This window comes from Psittacula echo, assembly GCF_963264785.1.
Source record: "Psittacula echo genome assembly, chromosome: 5".
Taxonomy (NCBI): domain Eukaryota; kingdom Metazoa; phylum Chordata; class Aves; order Psittaciformes; family Psittacidae; genus Psittacula; species Psittacula echo.
The window spans coordinates 21642287-21658000 of record NC_137739.1 but is presented as its reverse complement, the minus strand read 5'-3'; positions in this window follow the sequence as shown (position 1 = coordinate 21658000).

The following is a 15714-nucleotide window of genomic DNA, read 5'->3' as shown; positions in this document are numbered from 1 at the left end:
CTACAGCCACTGATCTGTGCTTGTTACCTGTCATGTTAAGAGGGCCAGTGGCTGAATCAAGAAGAGTAAGTGCTGCTTCTTGGTTTAGTGCAAATCTGTTCCACTTTAAAAATTACTGCACACACCATTCCCTCTGCTGCTCAGTATTTGTTCACATTTATAAGCCTCTGAAAAGGAGAAGAAGTTCCTGCCAGAAAATGCAATCAAGCAAGCAGTAGCTGGAACTTTCAGAAGGGGGATTGACAAAAAAAACCCAATCACTTCATCTTACTGTACACAATGTGGTGATTTTTGAAAACATATCTGAAAGTGCATGAAAGAATTATAGGATAGATAATGAAACCTGATCATCTAGGTTGAGCTCATGTAAGAAATACTATAACATTTCAGTCAGTCCTTGAGGATAACTGAATCACACCTTCTGAAAAAACTTCTTATTTGAGCTGAAGATGTCAGCATAGAGGAAATTCTGTGTTTCCTTTAGAAGCTTGTTTCATTAGTTGGTTGCTGTTTTTTAAAAAGGAAAACCACATAACTTATTTTTGCTTTGGCTTTATCTGGGTTTAATTTTCAGACATTCTGAAGAGCCTCTTTAGTATCCAGTTTCTTTTTCCTGTAAATGTAATTATAATGCCTAATCAAAACATCTATGATATTTTTTTTTCCCATGACAGTATTATGCAGATTGAACCCCTTCACCCCCCTCTCACCAAAGAACTTTTTCTAAAGCTTGCTGGAGTTTTGGGGACTTCCCACTGATATCAGTGGGTTTTGGATAAGGCCTCAAAAATGGCACAAATGGGGCTATCTGTGAATAAAGTCTGTAAAGTCAGGCCCCTGATAAAAGCAGCTGGCATCCTAATCTTTTGCTTTGGTATCACATCTAAGGGAGCTATTTCATCAGTATATGCTGAAGAGAACTGAAAAGATTTGGTCATGCCTTTGAACATACTGAGGATTTGGAGAGGACGAAGTGGGGGGAAAAATAGGGACAGCTGGAATTTGTTTTGTTGGGTTTTTTAATACAATTTAAGGGTTTTGTTTGTTTTTTTTTTTGGTGGGTTTTTTTTTGCCTTTTTTTTTTTTACTACTGTGAATGTAACGCTCATGAAAATGCTCACTATACACTGCAATCTTCTATGAATCAACAAAACATGTACCAGCAGCACAAACTTCACCTTGCCTAAACAATGTGCGTCTCAATTCTGACTTGAAAAGACCACCTGTAGGGGAAAAATGTTAGTTCGGTATCCAGGGGCCATTCATTCCTTTGCCACTTTGCTGAGCCTGCCAATTAGTGCCAACTTGTGGTGGCAGATTTTGTGATGTAGACACATGTTCTCTGGAAAAGGGGGCTGAGATACTCGACTCATTTCACAGTGGGCACAAAGAATTATTTGCTCTGTGCTATACAAATGAGAATTGTCCAAAGCTTTCCTCTGTGTTAGCCTCTGTACGCTCACTGAGTGTAAATACAGGGGAAATTGGTGCTATTGCAAGGACAAATTAGCACCAGAACTGAGCTGTATTTTTTTAAATGTGCTGCTAATTGTGCCCAATTTGGGCTGGAGTACTCACTCCAATGCAAAAGCACAAAACCAACTGAACACATTTTGGGGTGCCAAAGAAAGCTCTGCACTTTTCTCTTAGTAAATTATCCTTCTAGTTGCGTGATGCAGCAACTGCCAATTGGTCCCACTAAGACCTTTATCTAGAGTAATCAAATTAGCACTGCATTTTAGCAAATTAGGTTTCATTGACAATGGTTTATATTCGATGCAAGTCTGAGCATTATAAGAAAGCATTTTCCAAGTTTTACATAAAAATTTGTTATATGAGTGACAGTGATTCTGCCTGTGAAGTTTAAAAAGAGTGAGCTGCTGAAATGGAAGAAATGAGGCAAAATTGTTGTTTGTGGATCAGGAATTGCAGAAGTTTCTAAACTTTAAGGTAGAATTGAGCAAGCTGGAAGAAGCTTATTCTTGTGTTCCCACAGAAGTTCACAGTAGGACAAATACAAGCCACTGATTATACCTAGGAGATCACTGTGGCTGCACGACTGCTGCACAGGGCAGGATCCGACTCAGTACAGCCATCGGGCACATCATGACATTCATCTGTGCCAAAAAATTGCCTGCAATCCTGTGTCACCTCTGGGGCCACCAGCACAAGAGGGATCTGGAGCTGTTGAAGCAAGTCCAGAGGAGGCCATGGAGATGCTGTGGGGACTGGAACAGCTCTGCTCTGGAGACAGGCTGAGAGAGCTGGACTTGTTCAGCCTGGAGAAGAGAAGGCTCCAAGGAGACCTTAGAGCAGCTTCCAGTGCCTAAAGGGGCTACAAGAAAGCTGGAGAGGAGCTAAGACAAGGGCCTATGGGGATAGTATAAGGTGAAATGGCTTTAACCTGACAGAGGAGAGATTGAAACAAGATCTTAGGCAGAAGCTCTTCCCTGTGAGGGTGGTGAGGCGCTGGCACAGGTTGCCAGAGAAGCTGTGTCTGCCCCATCCGTGACAATGTTCAAGGCCAGGTAGGATGGGGCGTGGAGCAACCTGGTCTAGTGGAAGGTGTCCCTGCTGTGGCAGGGGGCTGAAGCTGGATGAGCTTTAAGGACCCTTCCAACCCAAACCATTCATGATTCCATGAAAAGGTATGCCACTGACAGAGTGGGGGATACACAATGTGCCAGGTGCAGGAGCGAACAGACTTGCTAAAAGGAGAGAGTTAAAAAATCATAGGCTAAATTTCTCTCTGCAGGTATCCCCAAAAGTCATCAGAGTTTTATCAGGGCTGTATTTCACCCACTGTTATTAATTAATTAATGCTTGTACCATCTAAAGATTAATATTGTAAATGTGAAGTGTTATTGAGACTTCTGCTTCCAAGAATGTCTTTTGTTCAAAGCTTGCGAAACTCCCCCAAAGGTGGATTATTCTTTATTTTATGAGCCTGGTATGAGAAGGCAGGGCAGCACAAGACAAAAGTGTGCCTTGCTGTAAACCCTATCACCTTCCTGCTTGTGGTTAGTGGCCTTCCAGAAGCACAAGGGGATACTTCAGCAAATCCTTTAGTTGTCGAATGTAGTGGAGTTCCCCAGCCAGTTACAAACAAGGCTGTGCATAGGCATTGGCTGTTTTGGGGGTACAAGGAATAGCTGGTTCCCTTGCTCAGTGACTTCAGGACATGGTAGCCTGAGAAATTATATTTCACTGCCCTCAGGTGCAAGAATTTATCTGGGCACAAAATTTGGTAGTACCTGTAAAATGCACATGTAGAGACTGAAGAGTCTTGGTTTTGTTCCTAATTTTGAGATCTTGCCCCAGATCTCTTGTTTCCTGATTCAGTGCCTTCAAAAATGTGTACAGGATTTCTAGCAGTGCTATAAAAAAACAGATCACTCGTAATGGGTTTCTGCAAATAACTTTATACCAATCATACTGTTGATCTTTTTGAAGATCATTATCTCTGAAGTATGCTTTTTTATTGCCTCGGATGCCAATACAGGAGTCAAGAAACAAGCTAGAGAGGTGCTATGGAGGGCAGGACCAAAGAGGCTGCACAGAAGCAGCAATCATAGCCTTGTTTATCAGCACTACTGTTGCATAAGATAGCTATTGCACACAGTAAGCCAGAGTAGCATCTGATTCAGGAAGTCCTGCATTGCTCATTTCCAGAAATTGAGAGGGAAAAAAACTAATCACTTTCTACATGCCCTGGGTTTTATACTCTTTGGCTAACCATCCTCCAGTGAGAACTGCTGGGCACGGGATATGGCACTATTTCTAGCTTTGCTCTGTCCCAGAGTGGTCACTGTTTTCTGAGAAGACACTATCGCTATTCTCTTCTGATTACATCCCCAGGAACCCAGTTGCATATATATATATATATATATATATATATAAACATATTGTACAATTAAGGAAGACCACAAGCTTTGGGGAAAAGAATAAACACTTCAAGTTTGCTGAGCTGGATTTTAAATGAAAAAACATTTTTATAGAAGAGCCTCTGAAGTTAAGCCCCCTCCCTGAAGTTTATTGCATGAGCCAAGAGAGTGAGCCCATTCTTTCCAACAATGCCCTTTCAGCTACTTTAATGCTAAAAATAAACAATGTTTGATAGCTATCCAAGCAAAGAAGGTAAAACCAGTAATTTCCAGCTTTTCTAAAGCTCTTAGGCTATATACATTTGACAAAACCCCAGCCACCAGCAGATGAAGTCAGATTGTTTTTTCCTGCTTTGAATGCCACTAAACCCTCTTTCTCTTCTCTGAACTTGGACAGTCAGAAATAGTGTGTCTAGTGAAAAATGAACTGAAAATGTCTGCTCAGTAATAAACTTGCAGAGCAACACAATGTTTTCAGTAAGGATGATGCTTATTGCTTATAGTTATTCAAGTTTATGGTTTGGCTAAATTTATTTTGCAGCTGCCAGAAGAGTGCCTAGCCCAGGACAATAACAAGAATTCTTTTCTTAGTATTGCCAGTCACACATTCCCCTTTTGAGATAAGGCTGGAGAAAAAACTCATGAAAGCCTTTAGTCATCGATTTATAAACCAATTATAAATCTCCTTGGAATCTGATTTTGCAGCATCAGTAATGGGGTTGAAATGGAAGTGAAAAGAAGAGTTGCTGGTGCTTTTCAGTTCTGTGAGATGGAGTGGGAAGTGTAAGCAATTAAACCAAACTGAATTTTGTTGTTGCTGGGAGTGTTTCTTTTGTCAGGCTTTGGAAAAGGGAATTCTTTCAAACAGAAATGAACTTATAATTCTGTTGAAAACAGAATTCTGAAAATGGAAGTACTGGCTGCTCTGCTTTCAACCACTGTAGTGCTGTGAAAGAGTGAAATGTTCTGGTGTGTTTCAGCTCATTACTCCCTTATGGGTGAGACTCCTCAGAAGGCTTGTCTCTAACAACACGTAGGGATCCTTGGAGCCCTGCACCATCTCCACTGGTCAGGCATGGAGGTGGTTCTGTGTGAAGGAGTTTGAAATCCTGTCCCAGAGCCTGATTCAAAGGAGGCTGCTGGCATAATGCACAGCAGGAATATCTCCAGTGTCTGAAAGGTCAGTTTGTCTTTCTGAGGATAAACATGTTATCACTTTCTGGAATGGGGGAAAAAAAAAAAAAAATCCTTCTATTTTCCAGGCAGCTCTATTATAATGATTTTTATAATGAGAAACTTTCGCCAGTTTCTTTTATATACTTTGTTTTGCTGATATCAATGATATTGATGCTCTGAAATATAAACCATACTAGTATAACAGATAGACATAGTAAGTGTTTCTCTTGCTGACAGGCAAGTCTCCAGTTACTCTAGACTAAGACTTTTCCTGCCAGATGAGTGCTGGCTGCTGTACTGTATTTTTGAGGGGTTGGTGATGATAAATAACTTGTGCTGACTAGGATGGAGACTATCGCATTTATTTTTCCTTGTTATTGGGTGAGAACTTCAACCTGAGCCTCTGAGAGTAACTTCTGTGTGTTTACTCTACTACTAAGATGCCTTTTTCCAAATCTAGTGTCAGTAGCAGGATAGGTAGCCAACAGACTGATTTGTAAACTTGTTTCTCAGCTCAGAGAGATTATATAGGGTCTCATCAGAGGAAAGAAAATATACTGCAGCTTGGAATGAGCACTAATATCACAGAATCACAGAATGGTTTGGGTCGAAAGGACTGTAAAGCTCCTCCAGTTCCAGCTCCCTGCCATGGGCAGGAACACCTTCCACTAGAACAGGTTGCTCAAATATGGGAAAAATACAGTTGCACGTGATTTGGATAAAACTGATTTGGGACTGACTTATTTTTTTATTATTAATTTCTTCAGATTTCACTGCCAAAAAACCCAAATCTGATATGGAAAAGTTTTTCCTAGTCTTACATGGGAAAAGCTGGTAGGGTTCCCTTCGTTGAAGTAGACATCAGAGGAGCCTTCTGCCATAGAATTATCTTTGTGAGGTTAGTTTTAACAAATTTACATACAAAAAACTATTCTGAACCTAGTTTAAAGACACATCTTAAAGTGTCCATTGTCATGGGGAAAGTACCTGGGTGAAGAGATGCTCCAGAACCTGTGTTCAACCTCCTATTGCCAGGGAGGCTTGCTCCTCATGGGCAGGCTGAGTGCATACTCTCACGCTGTGATAAAACCAAGCTTCACTAAGGAAAGCTTAAAAAGCCAGCACCACTATCTGATGGTAAATGCAAAACCCAGTAATCTGGGGGAGTGAACAGAGATAATGAGACTTTTGAGGATGTTTGGGGGAAAAATATCATGCCATAATCCAGTTTACATCAAGTGTTGAAGCAAAAAGCAAGAATCTTACTGATGACATGATCAGCTCCAAGCACTGTCACAGGTCCTGCCAGGACTGATCAGTTGATCTATATGTCTATCATGACAGCATCCTTAGTCTATATTAGATAGTAGATGTTGCCAGGCTGTGCATATTTTTCAATTGCTTTCTGAAATGCTGGTAGCAAATCTGTTTGAATTCTTTCCTCCTGCCCCCCGACCTAATTTACTCTGCTTATTCAGGAAATGATCTCTAAAGCTTGAACACTATTTACATTATCAAGATTTACTTATGCTTTCTTTTTTCCATTGAAACACTAAGCAGCTCTTACATCAATGTAGGTGTGTTTGAGAATTATGAGAGCCTTCAATTCTCATACCAAACTACACCCACACAAGTCAATTCCAGTTCCAATGACTAAAGATCATGTGAATGGGAAAAAGTAACAGGTAAGGACCTAATTTTGCTATTAACAGTAACTAACTGAATTTACTGTTATGGTTTATTAGTGAGAGAATTAATGCCATCAGGAGTAAATCCTTGCCCTACCTTACATTTGTTGGTGTTTGTTCCTACTATTCCTGTTGTTGTTTTTAGTGGCAATTCCAATGGAAAAGTAGAACATGATGTGTGTGAGAACAAAGATGTGGTAGAAGAGTATTCCCATTTGCCTTTAAACACACCTTTAAACAGTGATAATGAAAGGCAGTGGTGGGCTAGCTCCTTGCCAAGGGATAGGTATCCAACTACTTCCACACTTGCTAACTGCTAGTAGCAAATGTTGAAGTGGTGGGAATTGTCAAGTTTCCTGAGGCTGATGGCCTCCTGTTTGTGCATTATATTTTTCCCTGGATGACATATTCATATTTCTTAGGTTTAACTGAATTCTCACATTAATTTAGTGGTTCTAGTTCTTAGCACTGCTGTCTGTCTTCTTTCAACCAGGGACGCCCCAGGACAGTGGTCGCTTTTATTCATTCTTCTCCAATAGCATACCTGGTTTTAGTCTGTGCTGCCCACCAAAGTGATTTATTGACCTCTAGACTATGAAAACCAAAGTCACAAAGATTCTACAGACAGTAAATGATGTAAGGGTGGTCTCACAGAGATGTTCCCACCCGTAGAGATTTTCACCAAAAAAACCCATCTCTGGACTGATATGTAATTTCCCAGATTCCAGTCATGTGTGGGCCTTTAGCCTTCAGTATTCTGCTCAACATCATGTTTTACTAGTGTACAAAGTGGGAAGTCTAGTTAGAGTTGCTGGGGGTGACATGAAAATATCTTTCAGGAATTCAGGAGCAAAGCCAGTGGCTATGGGAGATCACTTTATTTTAGTTTAGGAAAATACTATATGTTAAGGGATTTGGCTAGTCTTGCAGATTACTTTTAGTAGAGTAAGTTTAAAAGAACAGGAAGAAAACCCCATATGTGGACATCCTTCTGTAATAAACCTCTCTCTTCTTCTTGGAATCACCTCTTGACAAGACAGGACGTTAAATTCAGATACTGAAAAACTCAAACACTAGAGAAATTCTCTTCAGAATATTAACTGCCTTGCTTTCTTTGGTCTCTTTCTTCTGCTTTTAGCTGTATACTGAAGGGAAGGGTCAGAGGCATTCAGAATGGCGTAACTGATGCTATTTCTGCACCACCAGCAAAGTGATATCTGACACTCCTTGTGAGTGGTGTTCAGTTTTCCTTTAAATCACAACTCCCAGTTTCCTTTTTCGAATAAGGTGAGACTTGTCATGAAGAGGGACTGTATGTAATTATCTGGACATTATGAAGCTTCTGTAGCTCATCCTTTTTATTTGTGACTGCTACAAAGCTCAAAGGTGAGGGTTTGGTTTTTTCTGTCACAAGACTTTCAGTAGATTAAGCTGTGCGTTTAGGGTAATTGTGAGCAGGTGAGGCTCATCCTACCAAATAGGCTGAGCTTGTTTGGCAAGGCATGTGGTTTTCTCAGTTGCTTGGCTGCCCTATCTGTCCATCCTTTTCAATTTGTGCTGTTGAGACTGAGAGTCACAAATATTGATGAGATTTTTGTTTAAATCCTTTTTTGATTCTGTTAAATATGAAAGGTTATAATAACAATCTGTCCATAACACGTAGGCTAACCATTCAGATTGGCAACATCATGAAGAACAAAGGACATCAGGGTAAACACGGTGATTGCAGACAGAAGCTTGGAAAGAAGGACAGAAAATGGGAAAGAACTCTTCTCCTACCCAAAATCTGGCTGGAGCACGTTTTGTAGTGCATGTTGCAGACAATGATGGTTTTAACAAAAGAGCAAACTGGAAGTGCAAGGTTCCGTAAAGCCATATACCTCACAGTGGGATCTGAAGTTAGCATTGTGTCTAAATTTGTACCAGGGTTTATTTATTAACCGTCTGTGGGATATCTCTTTGCATTTAATGAATTTTGGTGTCTTCTGGTAGAAAGAAGCATTCAGATCCTGTCTGCAATCATTACAATGTGCATCTTCGGTGTATAACTGCTTCTTTTTATACCTAAACAGCATCTTACTTGGAACAGTTAGATCAAAACTCTGTACTAGTTTCCAGCACAGTTCTCAGCTTCCTCCCATCTTTATCTACACTTCTTTGGTGGTCTTGTCTGTGCTAGTTGCATGGAAACTGATAGCTCCCCAATGGCTGCCAGATCCCTGATCTGGGTCTGCCTGCATGTAGACGGCCCTTGTCTCAACTGGTGTGGTGCTACCAGTAACTACATACCTGTTCTAAGGCCCCAATACTCCAGTGACATGAGGGTTAAGGTGTTGTTTGGAAAGAAAATAAAATTTACTGAATTTTTGGTTGAAAGCTGCCTTCAATTAGCTAATCAGTAGCATTAATAGATAATGACTATTGCTATTAACACAAGGCCTGATAATGGGAAAACAGATTCTTTCCACTGCAAAAAAATGAGTTGAGCTCTACAGCTTTCCTTATGTAGGACAGGAGGACAGAGGACCACAGTGCTTCCTTCTGATCAATGTGTGCCTTTCAGTACCTTCCCCTTTGCAGACTTAACAAGTTTCATGTCTTAGATGGACCTTTGTCTGCCAGAAGCTGCTGCCTTTGCACAGCTAGAGAGAAATGGGCTGTGCAGAACTGGAGTCCAACGCAGTGGTGGGAAGTGAGGGGAGTTCACACATGGGCCAAAGGGGTGTAAGTAATAATATCTAAATAAATCTAAAAGCCACTGCTGCAGGCAGACTTCCATGTTGTATAAGACAGCAGATTCAAATAGCAGATATTTGCTATTTTCAGAGCCATTTCTGCATGAAGCTTCAGTTAAATGCAAACCAAATCTCAGATATGTTAGAATTGTACTGTGTGTGTCAGGCTGTTGTTTTCAATGAGCAGTGGTAAACCCCTGCTGTGGTTTAAAGCCCTGGTTTTGCTGTTTGCAGTGATTAAAAAAATATCATGTTTGATACGCTTTTGAATCATGTGAATGCTTCTGTTTTAAATAATGAAGGAGAAAATTGCAAACAATAGATTAATTTTTTGTTTGATGCTCAGATGGAATGCTTTAGTCGCTAAAATTGACTGTTAGTGTAAATCACTGTCTCCACAGCATTGATAAGTTTGCTTTCAGATGGATTTATGTTAAGGTTTGGTTTTCTTTAATCTTATATTGGTTTATAATGGAGCCCACACCAGAGTCTTCTAGTGAACCAGGCAAGTATAGCTATCTTCTAGCTCATGCCTCAGCAGCTGCAACACACTGGCTCACAACGGAGCGGCTTTGTGTCTTAGGTTTTTGGATTGAATCCAATTGGTCCCACTTTGCATATTTATTCATAGTAAAGCATCATTAGTTCAAGACCAATAAATGGAATGGTGTGAAGAAAACTGTATAAAGAAATGCAGTCCTCTTGGCTCTCCTTAGACATAACTTGGGGAAGATTTGCCTGACACTTTGGTTCAGGAACTCTGTGAAGCCTCTGAATAACATGTATTATGTTTTGCTCATCCTCTCAATGAACATAATGAACTGAGATATTCCAGTGAGGCTGGTATAGGGACTCTTGAATTATACTCATGTAGCCTCATATTTAGCCCACAAACTAAGTGGGAACCTGATTATCTCTTAAAAAAATAAGCAGAAGAAACTAAAATTTCTAAATGCTAGTAAAGAGCAAATAGAATGTCTTCATCAATGCTGTAGAATTGAAGCTGGCAATTTAAAATCTGCTGTATTTGTGTTTGCAAATGAGAACTGAAGATACACATACCACACTATAAACATGTTTCATTTTGCAAAAATCTGTATTCAAAACTACTAGTGTTCATCTGACTACTCATCTTAAGGAATCTGATCCCAATTATCCAGGTTCCAATGCTGAGAAGTTGGTTGCAGCTAGCCTTACTGTGTTCCACAGTGTTCTGCAGTGATGCTGGTTTGTGCTGTTAGGAGCCTTTTGTCATCACATGAACCACTGCAAAAGACAATCCTTCAAAGCTCCTTATTGAAACAGTCTTGTCCATCTTTCTGCCTACTTCTTTGGATGGAAAGCACACTGCAACAGGGATTTTAGAGAGAAGTTTATCTTTTAGGTGTTCTGCTTTTCTGGTGTTTCTGGCACCTTTCAAGTAATGAACTACCAGAAGCTGATGAAATCTTTGGGTTAAGAGAGTCATGACTAAAATGTCCCAGCAAGGACCATCACCATAATAATAATGCCTAGTCCTGGAGGGACATTAAGATATGGATTCATTTTAACCAATATTTGCACCTAGATGTCCAAAACCAGTTAGACCATGGTTCACTGTCACTCTTCCTGAATGGCAGAAAACATTCACAAAACAAGCCATCCCAGGAGCCAGCTTTATTCCATGGGGCTTCAGTCAGAGGTGCAAAGTATCTAAGAACTTACTCATACTACTCTGCCTGCTGACGCTCAAAAGCCTGGTGGTTTTGTCACAAGCTGTGACTGCAGAGGCCCAGCTGTAGAACAACATTAAAATCGTTGCAGGTCAGAAGATGAAAGAAATGCTGTGAGACTTACTGCGCGATTAAGCAGTCTGTCATCAGAAATCGATTTTGATGAAGTAGGACAGTGAATATGTGTGGGAGAAGGAAAAATTAAGTCAAAACTGAACCTCTACCTTAGACTGAGGTATAGCTCTAAAGTAAAGAAATACTGTGCTGACTAGTGGTGGTTTAATTTATGTGTGTATATAGGAAGAATTTGCTTCTATTTCCATTTGGAAAATAGACATTGGACTCTTAATGCACTTTCTGAGTTGAAATTAAATAAGTGGAGAGGGCCAAGCTAGTAACAGTATGAGCAAATAGACCTCTATTACGTCAATCAAGTTGTGGCTATTTATTTTAGAGCTGATTTTGGCTAGTGTATTGTGCTTAATATATTGCATTATGGAACAGTTTGACTGTGCTTCAGATTACTTCTCTGGAGTATGTGGTGAAACTAGTCATTCAAAACAGCAGCCCAAGTGAGCTTCAGTTGTATCACACAAGGTCCCACACCACAGTGTGTTCAACGAGAATGCCTGCTGCACGGCTGAAGCTTCCTCTCACATACTGAGCTCCTACAACCCAAGTGTGGTTTCTGATATTGAAAAACACTAAAACAGTTTTCAACAGTATGGCTTACATAAGGTCCATCAGGGAAATCAGCTACTGCAGCAAATAGTTCTGTGTAAGTATAACCTTGTTTAGGGCTTTTGTCCATATGGAAAAATGAGCCCACTAAACAATTACTAGTACAGCAGCAAAGGTTCCTACAGTTAACCTTGTCTCAACCAGCTCCACAGGGAGGTTGTAGCCATAGGGGAATGAACCTGTGGGTGCCTTCCAACAGTTTGTTGGGTGGAGAGATGACTGAAGCAGAGGATTTCCCACCCAGCCTCATTTAAAGCATGTGGAATATCAGTATCCATGTGGGATGTTTCATGATTAATCATTATGGAGATTTGTCTCTGTGGAAGATGTCTCATTTAGCCCAGGACTGAAAAACAAAAGATATGTTGCTGCCACACTAATCAAAACCACAGACAATCTGCTGTTCATATGTGCCAATTGTTGCTGCAGTGTGATATAAATGCAGTTAAAGATGAGAAAAATAATTATAGGCAGCCATTCTGCAGAAACCTTATAGGAATACAGACTCTTTAGGGGGACACTTTCAAGTACATAAAAAGCTTTTCACCAACTTAACTCTGGTTCTGTGTCATCTTTGTGCTTGCTGTTGGCAAGTTCATCAGACCATAGCACCTGAATTGAAAAACTGACAAGCAGAGGGCAAACTTACAGCCAAGGTTAAAATGAAAATTTTAAACTTTAGGTGTTTTTGTCCTGTCATAGTGGTAAGACCTTCTCGTGGAAGGTTTCCCTGCCTGTGGCAGGGGGTTGAAACTGGATGAGCTTTAAGGTCCCTTCCAACACAAACTGGTCTGGGATTCTATGAAGACTAGGCACAAACACAAAAACTGACTTGAATCCCAGAGAACCACATTTATTTATAAGGGTAAACATGATAAGTATGACTGTGCACATGTTGCCACTCCAGTTAGTTTCTGGAAGTTTCTAAGCAGGAGAAAATTTGAGCAACACCACTGCAAAATATCTGTAGGGAAATGGCCATTTGTGTATATTTAATGATGTCAGCTGTGGGTAGATTGTACCTGTGAATATATCAGCAGTGGCAAACATCTGATTGGGTTTATTCAACCAACGTTTCAAAATGTATTTTGTAATATTATTGGTTAATATTCAGGCTGTTGCTCAACTCAGGTTCAGTTCATTACAGTATGAATAGATACTTCTACAGTGTCTGTTACAGCAAGAATTGTATCATTCCTTTTCTCCTCAGTTTCAATAGGTTCTTCTCGCTTCTTGACCCAAACAGTACGTGGGCTGTTGCCCTGGCATGTTGAAGACTTGCCACTGTGTCATTCTGCAAGCCCCTATATACCCAGAGCATGAATACTATGGGCAAGGCTGGTCCCTCTTCTGCAAAAGGAACAAAACCAAACCCACACAAGGCCCAAAAAAGGGCAGCAAGAATGGGCAAAGGTCTGGGCAAGGGGTGACCAAACTGCCTGAGATTCCTCAGTTCAGAAAATAAATCATAGAATCACAGAGTGGTTTGGGTTGGAAGGGGCCTTAAAGCTCATCCAGTTCCAACCCCCTGCAACAGGCAGGGACACCTTTCACTAGAGCAGGTTGCTCCAAGCCCCGTCCAACCTGGTCTTGAGCATTGCCAGGGTTTAATGAGCAAGGTGGGTTCTGATAGATGTCTACAAATTGTGGGTGAGTACTGGTTGCCATCTCTTGCAGGGCAAGAGTAAGGGGCTGTCAAATGAAATTAGCAGGAATTGTGTACAAAACAGAGAAAAAAGAGTTCTGGTGTCCTCAGTGTAAGGACATGGAGCTGCTGGAGTAAGTCCAGAGGAGGCCACAAGGATGATCATGGGCTGGAGCGCCTCCTGTATGAAGAGAGGCTGAGAAAGTTGGGGCTGTTCAGCCTGGAGAAGAGAAGGCTGCATGGAGACCTCATAGCAGCCTTCCAGTATCTGAACAGGGCCTATAAGGATGCTGGAGAGGGACTCTTCATCAGGGACTATAGTGATAGGATAAGGGCTGATGGGTTTAAACTTTAACAGGGGAAGTTCAGGTTAGATATAAAGAAGAAGTTCTTTACTGGTGAGGGTGGTGGGGTGCTGGCACAGGTAAATGCTCCATCCTTGTCAGTGTTCAAGGCCAGGTTGGATGAGGCCTTGGGTGACATGGTCTAGGGTGAGGCATCCCTGCCCATGGCAAGGGGGTTGAAACTAGATGATCTTAAGGTCCTTTCCAATCCTAACTATTCTATGATTCTATGAAAAGTAGATTTCTGGAAGTAGACTTCCTACCAACAAATGCTTTGGATGCAAAAAACTGTCAGCATGGCTTTGAAGGGAAACAGGACAAATACTTGGAAGGGACAGCTTTAATGAGGGTTACTAAATGATCACACCAAGTGCAGGAAATATTTGAGCTTAAAATAATTACAGGCTGGGAAAGTACTCAAAGCAAGTATCGTATATGTTTGCCCCTGTTCTTAACTTACACATGAGATCTGCTTATGGCCATTGTTGAAGACAGGATGCTAAACCAGATGGCCATTCTGCAGCTTATATACCTATCTGCTGTAGATAAAGGTTTGCCAAAATATTTTAATCCTCGGTATCTGAGACCTCGATGATTGTTTTTCTAACTTGGTCGGTCTTCCAGGTCCCTAATTTAGTGCTGATACTTCCAGACTTCTTCCAGATCATCTTGCTGGTGCTATCTAGAGAATGAATACAGTGGATTTTAGTGTGATTGGAACAGGACTTTTGAAACAGAAATTCAGAGGTTATCGGTCTTTTCTCCACCGTTCGAAGTATTAGTGTGAAAATGACTGCATTTTCCTTTGTTTGCATCTGTTATTTTGCGGCAGCAAAGTCCCAGCTATGCTGAAAGGAACTGCAGTCTGTAGTGGCCATTACCCATCTATTGCTTTGCTACTCATCCCTAAACATCTCTTTTAGACTGTCTTTCTCTGGATGTACAAGCCTCAGTTTCCAAGCTAAATTTCTTTTCGTTATTTTGATCACAAATACCGACTACTTGTTTTGGTCGTTAGTTCTTCAGGGGCTTTTTAGCCTTTCACAAAGGCCAGAGAACACCACCATTTTGGAATCTTACTGGCAAACGTGTGATCCATGATATGTGTGATACAAGAACAGTCTCACATCTCTGTCACTGGTAGAATGCAAGGCGAGTACATAAAATACTTCCTTATTATAATGCTTAGTAGTAAGTGTTGCTATTAAGTCATCAGCTAATTTCTGATTCTGTGAAAGAAGCATGTTTTGGGCAGAAATTTTCCAGGCCTAAGTTTGTTACAAAGTAAATTGTTTGCTGAATAAAAAGCTTTTAAGCAGCCAGGCAGCTGAAAGGCCTGAAATTCGACAGTTGCAGTTTGCATGGAAATTGTCTTTATTGTGGAGTTGTCTATAGGGGTTTTGTCTTGGCCTTCAGCTTCAGTTGTCTCCTTTGCACTGCCGCAGCCATCTTGTTTAGTCTTTGCCATTAGAAAACAATCAGAAAACCAGTGTTGCCAAGTACAAATGCATCTCATTTTTAAGGTTCAGCTATTTACTCCCTTATCTGATGAGTTTTAGAGACAGCCTGCTGCATGATACCTTTCAGATATTGCCAGCTCTGCCAAATGTAACGAAAGGAGCATTTTGGTCAGACATTATTGCTGCTGCCATTATGAGTTCCACCATTGCCAGACCTTTGGGGCCAAACCAGCACAATTTTCTGCCTTAATATTTAACAGGCTGACTGGCATAAAAAAGAAACCTTGCATTTGACTAGGTGGACAGTGCAAAGAAGCAGCTGCATACAC